The sequence below is a fragment of the Triticum aestivum genome, chromosome 1A (assembly GCF_018294505.1).
Source record: "Triticum aestivum cultivar Chinese Spring chromosome 1A, IWGSC CS RefSeq v2.1, whole genome shotgun sequence".
Classification (NCBI taxonomy): Eukaryota; Viridiplantae; Streptophyta; class Magnoliopsida; order Poales; family Poaceae; genus Triticum; species Triticum aestivum.
This window is the reverse complement of record NC_057794.1, coordinates 466,987,236-467,002,354: the sequence shown is the minus strand read 5'-3', so window position 1 is coordinate 467,002,354 and position 15,119 is coordinate 466,987,236. Positions and strand designations below refer to the sequence as shown.

At 43.7% G+C, this 15,119-nt stretch overlaps 1 pseudogene; it reads left to right on the top strand.

Moving 5' to 3' along the window:
* Positions 1-12,936: 12,936 nt before the first annotated feature.
* LOC123149324 (uncharacterized) lies at positions 12,937-14,770 on the top strand (annotated as a pseudogene).
* Positions 14,771-15,119: the final 349 nt, after the last annotated feature.

Here is a 15,119-nt window from a genome sequence, read left to right as displayed (position 1 = left end):
AAGGAGGGGCGGAGGAGGGCGGGGAGCGCCACGGGCGGGAGCATGTAGACATCACTCCCTGAAGATTGATGGTTCCTTCTTCCTAGGTGTCATGTTAGCTCTACACGTTGCTATTTGCTTGTGTTTGGTGTTAAGATGATATTGGATATCCTTGCAATCTACCACCGGGAATTATTTCCAAAAACTTATTGTCTTTTGACAATTGGTACTCACTTGTGTGGTAGAAATTATTGATCATCTTTACATTAGCCTTTGCTTTTATTTACCTTATCTCTTGCCTAGGATTGTGTCAACTCCCATTGTATTCCATACCACTTGTGGATCTTGTTATTTCCTTGAGCTTGTCTATTGTTTGTATAGATATAGTGAAAGTGGTGATCCCATCTTGTGCTTTTTGTACTCAAATGCAAATTCTCCATAATGCACAATGCTTGGGGGAGCTATCCTATTTTTCTTAGAACACTCACCTTGTGATCCTTTTCAAGTGTGTGTTGGTGGAATGCAAATCATTTCTTTTGGTACTTTGTGCCATCATGAAACTTTGTAGAGCACTTGGTTTGTTTGGAACCATTCTCTCTTTTGGGAGTTTGACATCTTTCTTTTTGTGTATCAATGGATATCTCATTCCTTGATGTATCGTTTAATGATATCCTCCAAGTGATGATTTATTAATTTGGTATCCTTTCTTCACTTGGCATTTCTTTTTCTTTTGGTATCGGTTCTTGAAACTCTTGAGCATGCATATTAACTTCATGTAGTTTCTTTGGCATGCTTTCCTTCTTTGACCCAATATATAGGGGAAACTCCACCAAGTCTCAAATTGGATGAGATGTGCATGTAATTCATTTTCATATCTATGTGCACATATTTATGTGGAGTTTGTCCTATGTATTGTTGGTTCTCTAACTCTTTGGTCCCAATGAGTTTGGGTACCATTTTTTTGTGTTGTTGTTCTAGGAACAATTGGAGATGCATTGGACGCTTGGCTCACTCACAAGGAAGGTGGTGTCACCATGTACTTATTGGATTCAAGCTAGGATGATCAATGAACTACTATCTACCCTTAATTGGTAACTACTACATCCTTCCAATGATATCTCAGTAACAAGCATCTCTTCATGCATTCTTCCTTGCTTTCAACCTTGTGTAGGTTGCATCTTAGCATGATATTCACTCCATGTTGTGATACTTGTTTCCTTTCTCAAAGCATCTCAACGATGATCTCATATTACTAGTTGTGATGTCTTTGATGGTTGTGTAGTAGGAGTTCATTTATATACAATCAGACCATATCTAGCCATGTGCTATGCTTTCAAGCAAATATCTTATTGGTATATTTATGATTTCCTTGTGGATATCTTGTTCTTTCCTTTTGTAACTATTTTGTGTGTATATCTTTCTTTGTAGATATATATCATCATGATTTCGTCTACCTAGAATCTTATACACTTGAGAGAAGTTGCATATCTAGTTGATATCCTTTCTTTCACGTCCACCTTGTCTTTCTTATGTTATTTCTTTGGTGGCTCCGTGAAAGCTTTTGCCTTGAGTGCGTGTCTTATCTCGTTGCATCTTAATGCACTCTTGTGTGGTGAAGATTATTTTCATCATGCTTATCTTTATGAGGCTTTTGCCATCTTAATTGGTATCCCTCGTCTTGATGAGGCTTTCATCTTCTATCTTCACCACGGGTTGTCACAAGCATAGGTTCTTTATATGCTTATTAGTAAGCTTGCGAACCCATTTACTTGTTGTGTGTGGGAATGATAGGCCTTGCACCGTGTTGCCTCATTCTTTCAAGACTTTATTGATGCTTAATGCTCATCCGTACATTAGTCTTCTCAAGTGCATTGCCTTGACTCACACACATCATTTTGGTTGAGCCCATTCTTAAGTTGCCTCTTTCACTTATTTCTCAACCATGTGTTTGTTACATGTACTAGGCTTAGTTTCCTATATGCTCACTTGCACTTATTGTAAGTTTCTACTGATTTTGGGGGAGCTATGATCCTATTTTGTGCACTTTGTATCCAAATACAAAAATTCTTATGTGTGCACAAATCATGGGGAGCTTCTCTAGTTTCTTTAGAACACTCCTTTGCTCATATCATAATATCCTTTATTCATGTAGCTCGTAGGATCTTTGGTCTAGTTGGTTCAATTGATATCCGTTGATTGCTTGCTTCAATTGGTACCTTTCGATTGCTTGATTGCTTGTGTCTCTCTTTGTTATGTCCTTGTGGCATATCATTCCTTTAGCAATCTTGGTGCCTCAATATAGTTGGTCTTCCTCCAAGTATTACCGTTGGATATGTGTATTGCATTCCACTCTCTTGTTGAGAAATACACAATTTATGGAGGAACACAATTTATATTGGCCTTCTATGCTTTTCGCCCATTTTGGCAATCGATGCCAATGGGGGAGAAGTTTCAGAGAGTTTTGTGGAGAAGTCTTCAGAGTTTTCTCCTTGCTTTGGTTTTGTTCCTAAGCATTTGCATCTCATACGCATGCATTATTGGTTGTTGCATTTCTTGGTGATGCATAATTCCTTGTATAAACTCTCGTGAAAGTGATTGTCATCAATTACCAAAATGGGGGAGATTGAAAGAACATGCGGTGCCCCCATGTTTGGTTTTGGTAATTGATGGCAATCTCTATGGACTAATAGTTGCCTTGAGTTATATTTGAAGGTTTTGTCCATAGGCTTTTCTTGGAGTATATGTGTTGGTTTCAAGGAGAGTTTGTGTTGACCAAGGTGCTATTCAAGGAATTATCCAAAGATCGGTCATTTGAGAGTTGAACTTATTGCAAGCATGTCTTCAAGGGGGGAAGTTTTAGAGAGTTTTGTGGAGAAGTCTTCAGAGTTTTCTCCTTGCTTTGGTTTTGTTCCTAAGCATTTGCATCTCATATGCATGCATTATTGGTTGTTGCATTGCTTGGTGATGAATAATTCCTTGTATAAACTCTCGTGAAAGTGATTGTCATCAATTACCAAAATGGGGGAGATTGAAAGAACATGCAGTGCCCCATGTTTGGTTTTGGTAATTGATGACAATCTCTATGGACTAATGGTTGCCTTGAGTTATATTTGAAGGTTTTATCCATAGGCTTTTCTTGGAGTACATGTGTTGGTTTCAAGGAGAGTTTGTGTCGACCAAGGTGTTATTCAAGGAATTATCCAAAGATTGGTCATTTGAGAGTTGAGCTTATTGCAAGCATGTCTTGAAGAAGAAGATTGTTTGATCATTCATGTTTACCTTCAAGACATCATCCAAATGAAGAGAGTTGGAATGAATCAAGGTTGATCAAGACTAAGTCAAGAGTGAATCAAGTTGATCAACACATAAAGCGTACACGACGTACAGAGGGATCAAGTGATCCCATGGTATGGTAAGCATTGTCAATTACACTTTGTGTACTAACCCATGGTCTTCGTGAGAGTTCTTTGTGGGGTTAGGTTGCGGTGTGCAAATTCAAGTGAAGCATCACGAAGAGATCAAATGCTTGAAGCTTGCCGTCCATTGTGGTGACAATGGACTTGTGAAGATGTGCGGAAGAGTGGCTCACCCATAGTGGAGTATGGGGGAGCAATCAACTAGTCTTCATCGAGCCAACACAATCAAGAAAGGTGGTCCAACTTGAGGGAGTCAAGATCGTCATCATCTAGCTCAAGTGGACCATGTGCAAGGCAAAGGTTTGCCCTTGATAGGTTTTCTATTTTACCGGTTTCATGATGGTAGTTGGGAGACCGGGTCATAGGATCGATTGTCGTACTATCAAGGGGGGCTCTCAATGAGTAGCTTGATCGTATCATTCGTAGAGAGCTCAAACCATTGCATCCTTGCATCATCTTTCTTGGTTCTTGTTTGGTTCTCTTTGTGAGTCTTGGAGCTTATGGTCATCTTGATGACAAGCTTGAGTTCATCGAAAATGGAGTTCGCATGCATCTTCTATGATGTTTTCGGTATTGAAGGTTTTACCGGTCTTTTCCGAGAAAGGGTTCTCACCATTTTCTTATGGGCCTTTTTCTCATTTGCTTCTTATTGATATTTCTATCAATATTGTGTTAGCCCATGTCGTTAGATTTCCAACAAACTTGGTTTCTTTGAATTCGGAGTCTGTTTGCAGAAGTTATGGCTGTTTTTGTAAAGGCTGCAGCGGTACTACCGTGGCTAGAGCGGATGTAATTTTTTACTACCGCTCCAGAGCAGTACTACTGCGGCTCCTAAGCGGTAGTACCGCTCCGGTCCAAAATCTCGTGTTTTGATCAACGGAAGTAGGCACGGAGGTATTTTTTTGTACCGCTCGCAAGCAGTAGTACCGCTACCATTTGCGGTAGTACCGTGAGGTCGAGCGGTAGTACCGTGAGGACGAGCGATAGTACCGCTCTGGCGGTTCTACTGGCCTTTTGCCTCCTCGCTGTTGTTTTTCAAAGGGGTACTTCCGCCCTAGTGGTAGTACCGCTCCTTGGAGCGGTAGTACCGCTCTGTGCGGGCTGTGAGCATAACGGTTGGATTTTCCCCCACCTATAAAAGGGGGTCTTCTTCCCTAATGAACCCAATCTCTTGAGCTCGTTTTTGCCCCCATTGTTGACTTTCTTTGAGCTTGCTAACTCTCAATCCCTCCATGGATTCTTGCTAGTTTTTGAGGGAAAAGAGAGAGGAGATCTAGATCCACATTTTCACCAATCGCTTTCTTCTCTTTGTGAGGGGAACCCCTTGGATCTAGATCTTGGAGTTCTTGGTGTTCTCCTTCTTGTTCTTCCTTTCATTTTCCTCCCTAGCATTAGTTGCTTCAGTGGGATTTGAGAGAGAAGGACTTGGGCACTCCGTGTGCCCTTGCCATTGCATTTGGTGCATCGGTTTGAGTTCTCCACATGATACGTGGAAGTTACAAGTTGAGAAGCTTATTACTCTTAGGTGCTTGGTACCCTTGAGCTTGTTCCTCTTGGGTGCTTGGGCGCCCTAGACGGTTGGTGGTGTTCGGAGCTCAAACATTGTGGTGTAAAGCTCCGCGCAAGCGTCGGGGTCTCCAATTAGGTTGTGGAGATCACACCGAGCAATTTGACGGGTATCGGTGACCGCCCCCAAGGGTTGCCAAAGTGTACGGGTTCGGTGACCGCCCCCAAGGGTTGCCATTTGTACAGGTTCGGTGACCGCCGTCAAGGGTCCCTTAGTGGAATCACGACATCTTGCATTGTGCGAGGGCGTGAGGAGATTAATGTGTCCCTAGTGGCTTCTTGGGGAGCATTGTGCCTCCACACCGCTCCAAACGGAGATTAGCATCCGCAAGGGTGTGAAATTCGGGATACATCATCGTCTCCGTGTGCCTTGGTTATCTCTTACCCGAGCTCTTTACTTATGCACTTTACTTTGTGATAGCCATATTATTTCTTGTCATATATCTTGCTATCACCTAGTAGTTTATCTTGCTTATCATAAGTTGTTGGTGCATATAGGTGAGCCTAGTTGTTTTAGGTTTTGTGCTTGGCAAATTAACCGCTAGGTTTATTCCGCATTTGTTCAAGCCTAAACCATAATTATTTTAAAGCGCCTATTCACCCCCCTCTAGGCGACATCCACGATCTTTCAGGTTCTATGTTAGTTTGATCTTGCGTGAAGATCTGTGTAGAATTTTCTTTTTATCCTTTTTTCTTCCTATATATTATTAACTTGTCTGAGACTTGGTTAAATGTTAGTCGATTGAGACCTAGCCACACCCTTAGTTTAATTCATAAGAATGAGATGAGACAACTTTCCCTTATCTCTCTCGCTGTCTGTCACTAACCTATCTATTGGAAGACAAAGGGACGTCATCAGCGTTCATTTTCTTTTCTCATTTTCCTTGCATCTATCGCCGAGGTCGGGCAATTATCTATCCAGCGCCCTACAACTTCTAACCCGAGATCAAAACTTTCGAAGGGGCCAAGGGCAACCAAGATTTTACGCAACAAATATCTTCATTCTAAAACCCTGGCTCAGGTTACCGTAAGACCTAATGATTCGTCGTTTTGGAAGGGGCTCATGAGAACAAAAGAGACCTTCTTTCATAGGGCCAAATTCGTTGTTGGTGATGGAACGACAACACGGTTTTGGGAGGATACATGGTTAGGAGAGACGCCCCCTAGCCCTTCAGTATCCCTCTTTATATAATATTGTGCACCGTAAGAAGGAATACGTAGCTACAATATTAAATGTAGTATCTCTGAATATCCAGTTCAGGAGGTCCTTAGCAGGGGAACGTTGGAATTCCTGGCTACACTTGGTAAGGAGGTTGATGGATGTTCAACTTTCAAACCAATCGGACCACTTTCACTGGAAGTTAACGGAAAATGGAGTGTTCACTGTTAAATCTTTGTACTTGGATCTAAGTGAGTCTGACCCAATCCCAAGATTGATATATATTTGGAAAGTAAAGGTTCCCCAATGGATCAAAATTTTCATGTGGTTTGTCTACAAGCGGGTGATCCTTACTAAAGACAATCTGTTGAAGTGACGATGGGTAGGTAGTGCTCGATGTTGTTTTTGTGATCGTAACGAAACAATTCAACACCTATTTATAGATTGTCCTCTCGCAAAATTACTTCGGTGAACCATCCATATAGCAGTTAACATCACCCCTCCAGCTAGTCTAGATGCATTGTTTGGGACGTGGCTAGCCACCTAATATTGCATCACGTATTCGGATTGGGATATGTGTATTATTATGGGCTATATGGAACTGGAGGAACGATATAGATTTTTAACAGACAATATACTCTAAATTTCTTGCAGGTTATTTTTAGAGCTACTGCATGAATCCGTACATGGTTGTTACTCACTCCTATGGCCTGCAGGGAGCATTTGGTTATTGGGTTCAATTAATAAGAGATGGTAGTACGGGCTATCTTCAACCAATTTGGATGGCGGTCTCATAACAGGATAGGTGTTTAGTCACGTTGTCCTATTTTCCGGCCAGTTGTGGCTTTGAGATTACTTTATTTTATTTTTCTCTCTTTGCTCCGCTTGCGAGTTGTATTTGAATTGCAGACCTTGGTACTTGTTGGACACATGTTAATAATATGGCTGTATGCATCTTTTAGATGCAAAGGCCAAGGGCAATCCATTTTTCCAAAAAGAAGGCAATCCAGAGGTTGCACGCATGCATAGCTAGCATGATCGGCAAGGGAAAAGAGCTAGCTTACTCTGGCTTCCCATTCTCCCTACTTCATCTTGTCTTGTTATTGACAATTACGTGCTATATTAATCAGTGCCTTTAGGGACTAGATAATTAGAACTGTAGTAACTGAATATTCGTGTCCTGCGAGACGACGTTTTGCATCATTTATCGTCTCCACACAAGTAGGAAGATTTAACATTTGAATTGCTCTTTTGCATTTGCTTCATGCCAACTTTTAGTACAAATTAAATTCATCAAGTACTTGGACCTGTTTATTTTTCTTCGATGAAGATTTTGCCTCATTAACCTAGACTACGACCATCTTTAAACTTATTTTGCCAGTTATTCTTCACACGCAAAAGACAAAATCTCGTTCGTATGTTAGAATCCTGGCTCCGTCCTGGGGATGTTTGAGGAACGCGGATTTCGTACAGCGCGTTGCATCCACAGCTAAAACCCGCTGTGATCCGCATGTGAGAAAGCTCAAAGGGGCCCGTTGTATTGTCCAGCTCTTTTAATTGTTCCCCTCCGTATATTATGTTCATGTAAATGCAAAGGGACGTTGTACGTGGGCACCTATTGCTAGATTCATCTGACTCCACATAGCCACATGCAAAACTGCACGCCGGGCTAGCCGGTTTTCTAGACCAGTGCTATGTTTGGTTCCTCCGACTTCACATGTCCACGTGCAAAACTGCACAAGTAGGTTAGATCATTCACAACCACGTACACCAAATTTGACCCCTCAGACGTACGTGGACGCACCTGAGTAGTGATCGGGCATTCCTTAAATTTTTTTTCTCAGCATCCGAATACCTCATAGATCAATCTTTAAAACCATACAAACCATATAAGGCCTTGTTCGGTTGAGGTGGTTTGTGAGGGGGATTGGCAGGGATTGAGGGGGATTAGATCCCCTACAAGCCAAATTCCTCTCCAATCCACTCCAATCCCCTTGGGAGGAGGATTAAACGAACAAGGCCTAAAGGAAATAAGGATGGCAATGGGTCGGGTTTGAATCGGGTTGAACAATCTCAAATCCATATTCATGTCCATGAAAACAGTCTTTGCCCACCCATGAAAAAATTCATGGGTAAAAAATTGTGTCCATGTCCAAATTTGATGGATATCCATACCCATTGGATATCCATTGGGTCCTCTTGAGACATATAAATAAGACATAACACAATATTAACATAAACTCTTCCATTCTTCACCTCGTGGTAGGCTAGGCTTCAATTATGGTAAATCAACATCCACTAACAACCTAAGATCATTTAGTATTTTTCTAACAGATAAGAATGACGAGTCATTTAAGAAGGAGGTAAAAATAAGGGAAGGGGTGTTGGAGTATGTTACAGAGGGGATTGAATGTCAACTAAAAAAAGTTACAATAGTGATTGTGTAATTTCTTATGCATGTTTTAGATAAAAATAAGTGTAGAGTTGTTGTGGGACATACGACCGTGGGACAGGGATAGCAGATTTTCCCCCATTAAGTCATACTATCGGGTCGGGTTTGGATATATCCATGGGTACAAGATTATATCCATGCCCTATCCACGAATAATTGGTCGGGTTTGGGCGCCGCCCATGGACATAAAAGCATATCCAAACCCTATTCATTCGGGTCGGATATCCATGGATATCCATGTCCATGGATAAAATTGCCATCCTTAAAAGGAAACAACTATGTATTACGTAGATCAACAAAACCTACGCTACACTGCGGAGATATTCACTATCTTCATTCCGGGCTCTGGGCACATGGGCGGCAGACGCAACTCCGGCTCTGCGTTGGCCTCCGTCTCCTCCTTCGCATCCAGCTCGTCGAAAAGTGCCTCGGTCTCCGTCTGTTCTTACTAGATGAAGCGCCGGATGGACTCCACATACGCCTCATCTTGCATGGACTCTAGGATGGCGGTCTGCTCCGCCATCTCTGCCGCTCGAGCGACCTCGAACTCCGCCATGGCGTCCTTCATGGTGTAGCCCGCAACTGGCGTCGGCTCCTCCTCCGGCTCCGTCGCCTCCTCCTCCTTCGGACTCGTTCCCTCCATGAGCTCTGGCGCGTTCCCTCCTCTTCCTTCTCCTCCTCCTCCTCTGGCGAGATCGGAGGCAGGCAGGCTGTGATCCGTGCGGCGCGCCTTGCCCGTATCTCGTCCTGCATCTGGAAGCGGTGCTCCTGCGTTTGCATAGCATAAGTGGTCCTCTTCTGTGGGCCATGGTAGAGGAGGACTTCAAGGGAAGAAGGAGACATAGATGAAGAGAAATGGATGGTCTCATGTCGGCGGCACGAAGAAGGATGAAGAGGATGTGGCTAGGGCTGGGGGACACCGTCCTGCTTAAATAGCCGGACTTTGGCCTCAGGCAGCGAGTTGGAGCTGCACCACGTGATTTTCACACCCCCACCGGAGGAGACGCTTGCCAGACCATTGGGTTTCCGACGATTTTGTGTGCCCCCCTCCCCAAATTCGCCCCAGATTTGGGCTGGACATGAGGGGTGCTGGTCAACCGAGCATTTGAGGCCGGTTTGAGGCACCCGAGTGGGTTGATTTTTTTGACCGATCAGTAACCGGGCGGCCCACCCGGGCGTTTAAGAGCAGTTTGAGGTGCCCGGCTGTAGATGCTCTTAGGACAACTCCAATGGGCAGACCTAAACGGACACTTGCTATATAGTTTTTTATCTGTTTGGATGGTACAAAAAAAGTCTGTCTGTGTCCGCAGGTCTATAGGTGTGCCCAATGTCATGGCGCCATTTCGGCTATATAATGCCCCCAAAAAGTCCATCCGTGTCTGTCTGTCTCCCGCATGCTTTCCCCCGCATGTGTGCCACTTGTCGCTCGTGCTATAGTGGCATGCCCCAAAGTCACAAAGGCGTCTAATGGGACGTGTGTCTGCTCCCGCTTACGCGCCATCGTCGTCACGTGCCTCTCAGTTGCTGTGATGGAAGATTTACTATGCAACCACTTGCTTGCACTGATCATAGCTACTATGGCAACCCCTTGCAACTATAAAAGTAGGCCCGAGCTACCTAGATCAAGGTGGGACCCAGAACAGCAAAGCTCTTAGAAAGAACACCCACATTTGATAGTGTGTTTCCTCATCCCAGCTAGCCCTGGCTATAGAAACCACACATGTAACCTTTGTTCACCACAACCATCAATCAACCAAGCAGGACATAGGGTTTTATACTTCACAGCAGCCCGAACCTCGGTAAAATTACCGTGTCATGTGGGTGGGATTCGTTCGTCTCTTTGCCCCTCACCGAACCAAACAAGGGAAGCACCCAAAGCTCCCTGGTGCTCAACCAAGCCAGGGAAATTTTCTTCTCATTCAAAACCCCTTGGTTAAATTTGTGTTTAAATGGCCTACTAAATCCATTCTCTTATGAGAACACATTTCTCACTTGCTCCACACTTAGTTAACCATAAAAGATTTAACTTGAGAAATACACATGGCTAGGAAGTGAGCTTGAGTGCAATCATTCAAATGCAAGTATTCTCTTAATTAAGGACTTGTGAAAATGGAAATATTATATCTTCGCAAGTCGGTAAACTTCTTTCACTCATTTGCCAAACTCCCTTTCATTCTTTTAATTTCTTAGTTCCTCGAAGACGAGCAAAACTTAAGCTTGGGGGATTTGATGGTTCAAGAATTTCTCACTTTTCATGAAGAGTTTTGAATTGGTTTTCATCTTTCTTTTGTTATTTCTCGGTTATTTATAACGCTAATCCTTTGAGAGAGAAGAAAACTCATTTTCCTATTGTTTGACAGGAAAATACATTTATGGAAGGAAAACAATCAAGATTATACAAATCAATCCATTTGAAGCAACTTCTATGTTGGAAGATTTGGTACCAGCGACAATAGAGTGCAAGACGACATTGGTATGAGCGCAAGCGCTCGTACCAACGCTCTTACCAAATGTCAGAGGCCTCTCCTCATCTACAAGAACAGACTTTGTAAATGGGCATTTGGCATCAGAGAGACCTAGCCGCCACCACTCCGTTCGGAATAGAGGGAGAAGAGACCGGAGAAGAAGAACCATCGAAGATCTTCTCCGTTTTGTTTTCGCATCTGCATTTCATCTCATCATAACCATTGTAAGAGGAATTCCAAGTTGTAAGATTAGGATGTGCAACTCTATTTGCAACTCATCTGGAGATTGAGACTCATTTAATCATTCATCTTATTGTGTGTCTTCACGCTATTATTGATACTGTTTTCAATGGATCATTCTCTGAGATGATTGGTTATTCTTTTATGATGTGTGAGTAATTTTTTCCTAGGTGTGGGAGATGCAGGTGAATGGTAAGATTTATTTGTGCCCATACTATATGTCGGCATTGGTGTTTATAGTCTTATGATTGTTTTAAGTTGTTATTCTGTGGTGAGCGCAATGTGTGTTATCCAATTTAATGGCCCGGACAACATGATCCAAAGACCTACGCATGTAACACATATTGTTTAGAGAACCTGTGACCTTCAATGTGACAGGTGGTGATATCTACGAGGAACGAAGTCAATATGAGATAACAATTGACTCAGTCAAAACCGGTTTGACCAGCCCAAAACCAAGAAAAGGGTTGTCTTTTGAACTATATGGTATAAGTTGAGAGTGTAATGCGAGCGGTTTTGAACATGAAGGTTGCAAATCAAATCGACCGGTTATTTCGGAGTTGAAATATGGACTTTTCTCTCTTGGACACAAATGAATAAAATATCTAGCCCTCTTTGAGGGTTGCTGTTCCCAAAAAAATACACAAAAGTCCATGGAAGGGGACTTTCCTATTTGACGCTCTCTGCGTCTAACTGTCGAGCTAACGCATAGAGCGACTACACTAAGCGACCGACTGGGCCAGCCCATCTAAGATAGCTAACTAGTAAATTGCATTTGGTTTTGGAAACCTTTTGGAGGGTTTTAGTCCTGGTTTCTACTGGTTTATGGATCCTTCTAGAAGGTTCCTGAACCATTTTTGGCCTGGTTTTTTCTGGTTCGTTTTGTTTTTCTGTTTCTTTCTTTAATTTATGTATTTTTTTCAAAATTTCATAACTTGTCAAATTTTGTTCAGGATTTCAAATTTCATTTGCATTTTTTTAAATCTCCTTTTTAAATTTTCTTAGGGTGCTTAAAAAATATTTCTGAACATTCGTGTTTCAAATTTTGTTCTGGGGTTTTAATTTTTTCGCATATTTTAAAAGTTCTCCGTGTTTCAAATTTTGTTCGGGTGTTTCAAAAAATAATCACTTCTAAAAGAAAGTTCGTGTTTCCAAATTTTGTTTGGGAGTTTAATTTTTTTCCCATTTTTCAACAATGTTCGCGTATCCAATTTTTTTTCGAGTTTGAAAAATGTTCCAGCTTTTGAAAAAATATCCGCTTTTCATTTTTTTGGTGAGTTTAATTTTTTCCTGTTTTCAAATATTGTTTACATTTTTAAAAATATTTGAGTTATTTCAAATTTTATTCACAATTTCGAAAAGTGTTCTCGGTTTCATACAACATTCACGTTTTTCTTCAAAATAATGTTGTGCGTTCAAAATTTAAAAAATGTTCGGACCAGTGCTTGCTTTGGTTCTTAATTGTTTGCGTTGCATGACAAATCAGGTAGCTACCAAGTCGAGTGGTAGCAGTACTTCTTGTGAAGTAACAGGTCCTAGAGAGCGGCAGATAGGAGCTTCCCATGGAAAGCACGTCGCAAATTGGTTGTTCAGCCCATCTACCCATGTGCTGAGAACCGGCCCTCCCCCTCCAGGCCATCTCAGGATTCCCGTCCAGATCCAATATTCTGAGCTCTCCAGAATTGTCAGTCCGTTTCTCCCTTCCTCCAAAAGTGCAAGGAAGCGATCCACACACTACACCGAGCCATCAAACTAACACTTCATCAGATCGATCGGAGCTGAGAACCGAGGCAAGGAGGGGTCGTGCGAGAAAAATTCAGAAGAAATCGGCAGCGATCGAGGACGAGCGAGAGGCGCAACGATGTTCTTCTTCGTGGGCGGCGTGGAGCAGGGCGCAGGACGGGTCCTCAAGGAGGCGGCCGGGCGGTGCCTGCGCTGTGGCGGCGTGACCGATCTGGTGGAGACCGAGAAGGTGCTCAAGCTCTTCTTCGTGTCGGCGTGGCCGTGGCCGGGCAAGGACCCCGCCTACCTCTGCCGCGACTGCGCCTCCTCGCGCCGGGGTCCCACGGCGCCGGCGGCGGGGAGCTCCTCCCCCGCGCGGGGGCGGGGCAATGCGGCGCGTGCAGCCGCGCCGTCGACCCGCAGTTCCGCTTCTGCCCCTTCTGCGGCTCCGCGCTGTGAAGGCGCCATGGATGGATGCGCGTTGCAGGCCACGGCCCAGAGAGGAGCAGAGGTGATGATCCTCTCTCTCTCTCTGAACTCTCAAGACAGTAGTAGGGGCAAGGACCCCGCCTACCTCTGTCGTGACTGTGGCCTCCTCGCGCCAGGGTCCCTCGGCAACAGGAAGCCGAGCCCGGGCCTGCTCCTCCCCCGCGTGGGGCAGTGCTGCCGACCGACAGTTCCGGTTCTGCCCCTTCTGCGGCTTCGCACTGTGAAGTGCGCCATGGATGCGTGTTGCAGGCGACGGCCCAGAGAGGAACATAGGTGATGATGCTCTTTCTTTGAACTCTCAAGACAATAGTAAGAGTTAACACCAACCATAAGCTCGATATCACTACAAGTTCATGAACATAACAAACCGACAACTAGTTCAGTAGGAAAACAACGATAAGTCTGACACCACTAATTATTCCTTTCGCGCGTACTCTTGCCAGCTCTTACCCTCTTACTGGCTATCTTCTTCCTCCTAGGAGCAACCGGCTGTGGTTCCTCCTCTTCCTCCTCCTCGTCCTCATCGCCGTCCTCCATACCCCTGATGCTCCCCACGCCTGTTGCCATCCGTGACCTCCCACCGACCGCCCTCCTTCCTCTGGCGCTGAAGTCTTCGAGGGTGAACCGTTTGATTCCCTTCCTAGGCTTCAATATGTAAGCGGACCAAACTTGAAAGTCCTGCAATGTCATGTCATCATCAACCTATCATAAAAGAAGATGCTATGGTAAAGTACGTGCATCATAATAAAGTGAAGAATGCATCAAAGAAATGAATATGTGCTATTGTCATACCTCTTCAGCGATTACATCCTCATCCCAGCTAGTAACATGGATGCATCAAAGAAGATGAGCTGTCGAGGTAGTCTCATACTCCAGATGAGCCCTATGGTCAAGTGGTGTAGCAGACTTGGACTGCGAAGGTTATGAATTTCGGGGTCACGGCAACAGATAAGGTTGGATAACCGCCTTAACCTTTAGCCCTGACGCTGTAACATGGACAAGTGAATGATATATGTAACTTAGCAAGATATGTAACATGGGCAAGTGAATGAGATATGTACCTTAGTGAAAGCTCGAAGTGCACCTTCACCCTTGCTTTTTCCAATCGGGGTTGTGTCTAGCATAGTCTGGCTTTCGTCAGCTTGCTTTTTGATCTCCTTGCGTTGTGGATGAAACGACTTTAACATGTTAGGCAAACAAAGATGTGTAATAGTGCCAATAGGAAACCCCAGAGGGGAACACTTTACCATAAAGTTTATCATTGGAGCAAAAGGGACTCGGCTCCCTTCCCTAGCATATTTGTTGTATTCGCTCTGGGCAAGCTCATCAAAAACGATGGGATCTTCCAAAATCTCCTCATCATAGGCTGGCGGGCATATCTCCACACGAGTATTTTCAAGATACCATTTAAGGTAGTTGTTGAAGGCGAGTGGGAAGTACTCACATAGCTGGGATCCTGCTCTAGCCTTAGCTTGCTCCACACAAAGCTCGAACATGGTGACATACTTCTTATGATGTTTATCCCAGTCCTTGATCTTTCGTTGCTTTTTCCTATCCAACTTGCATGTTAAAAAACTAAATATTAGCACCATCAAAAAGGACCTGCAGACGATGCTAAGTGCACACGGTTC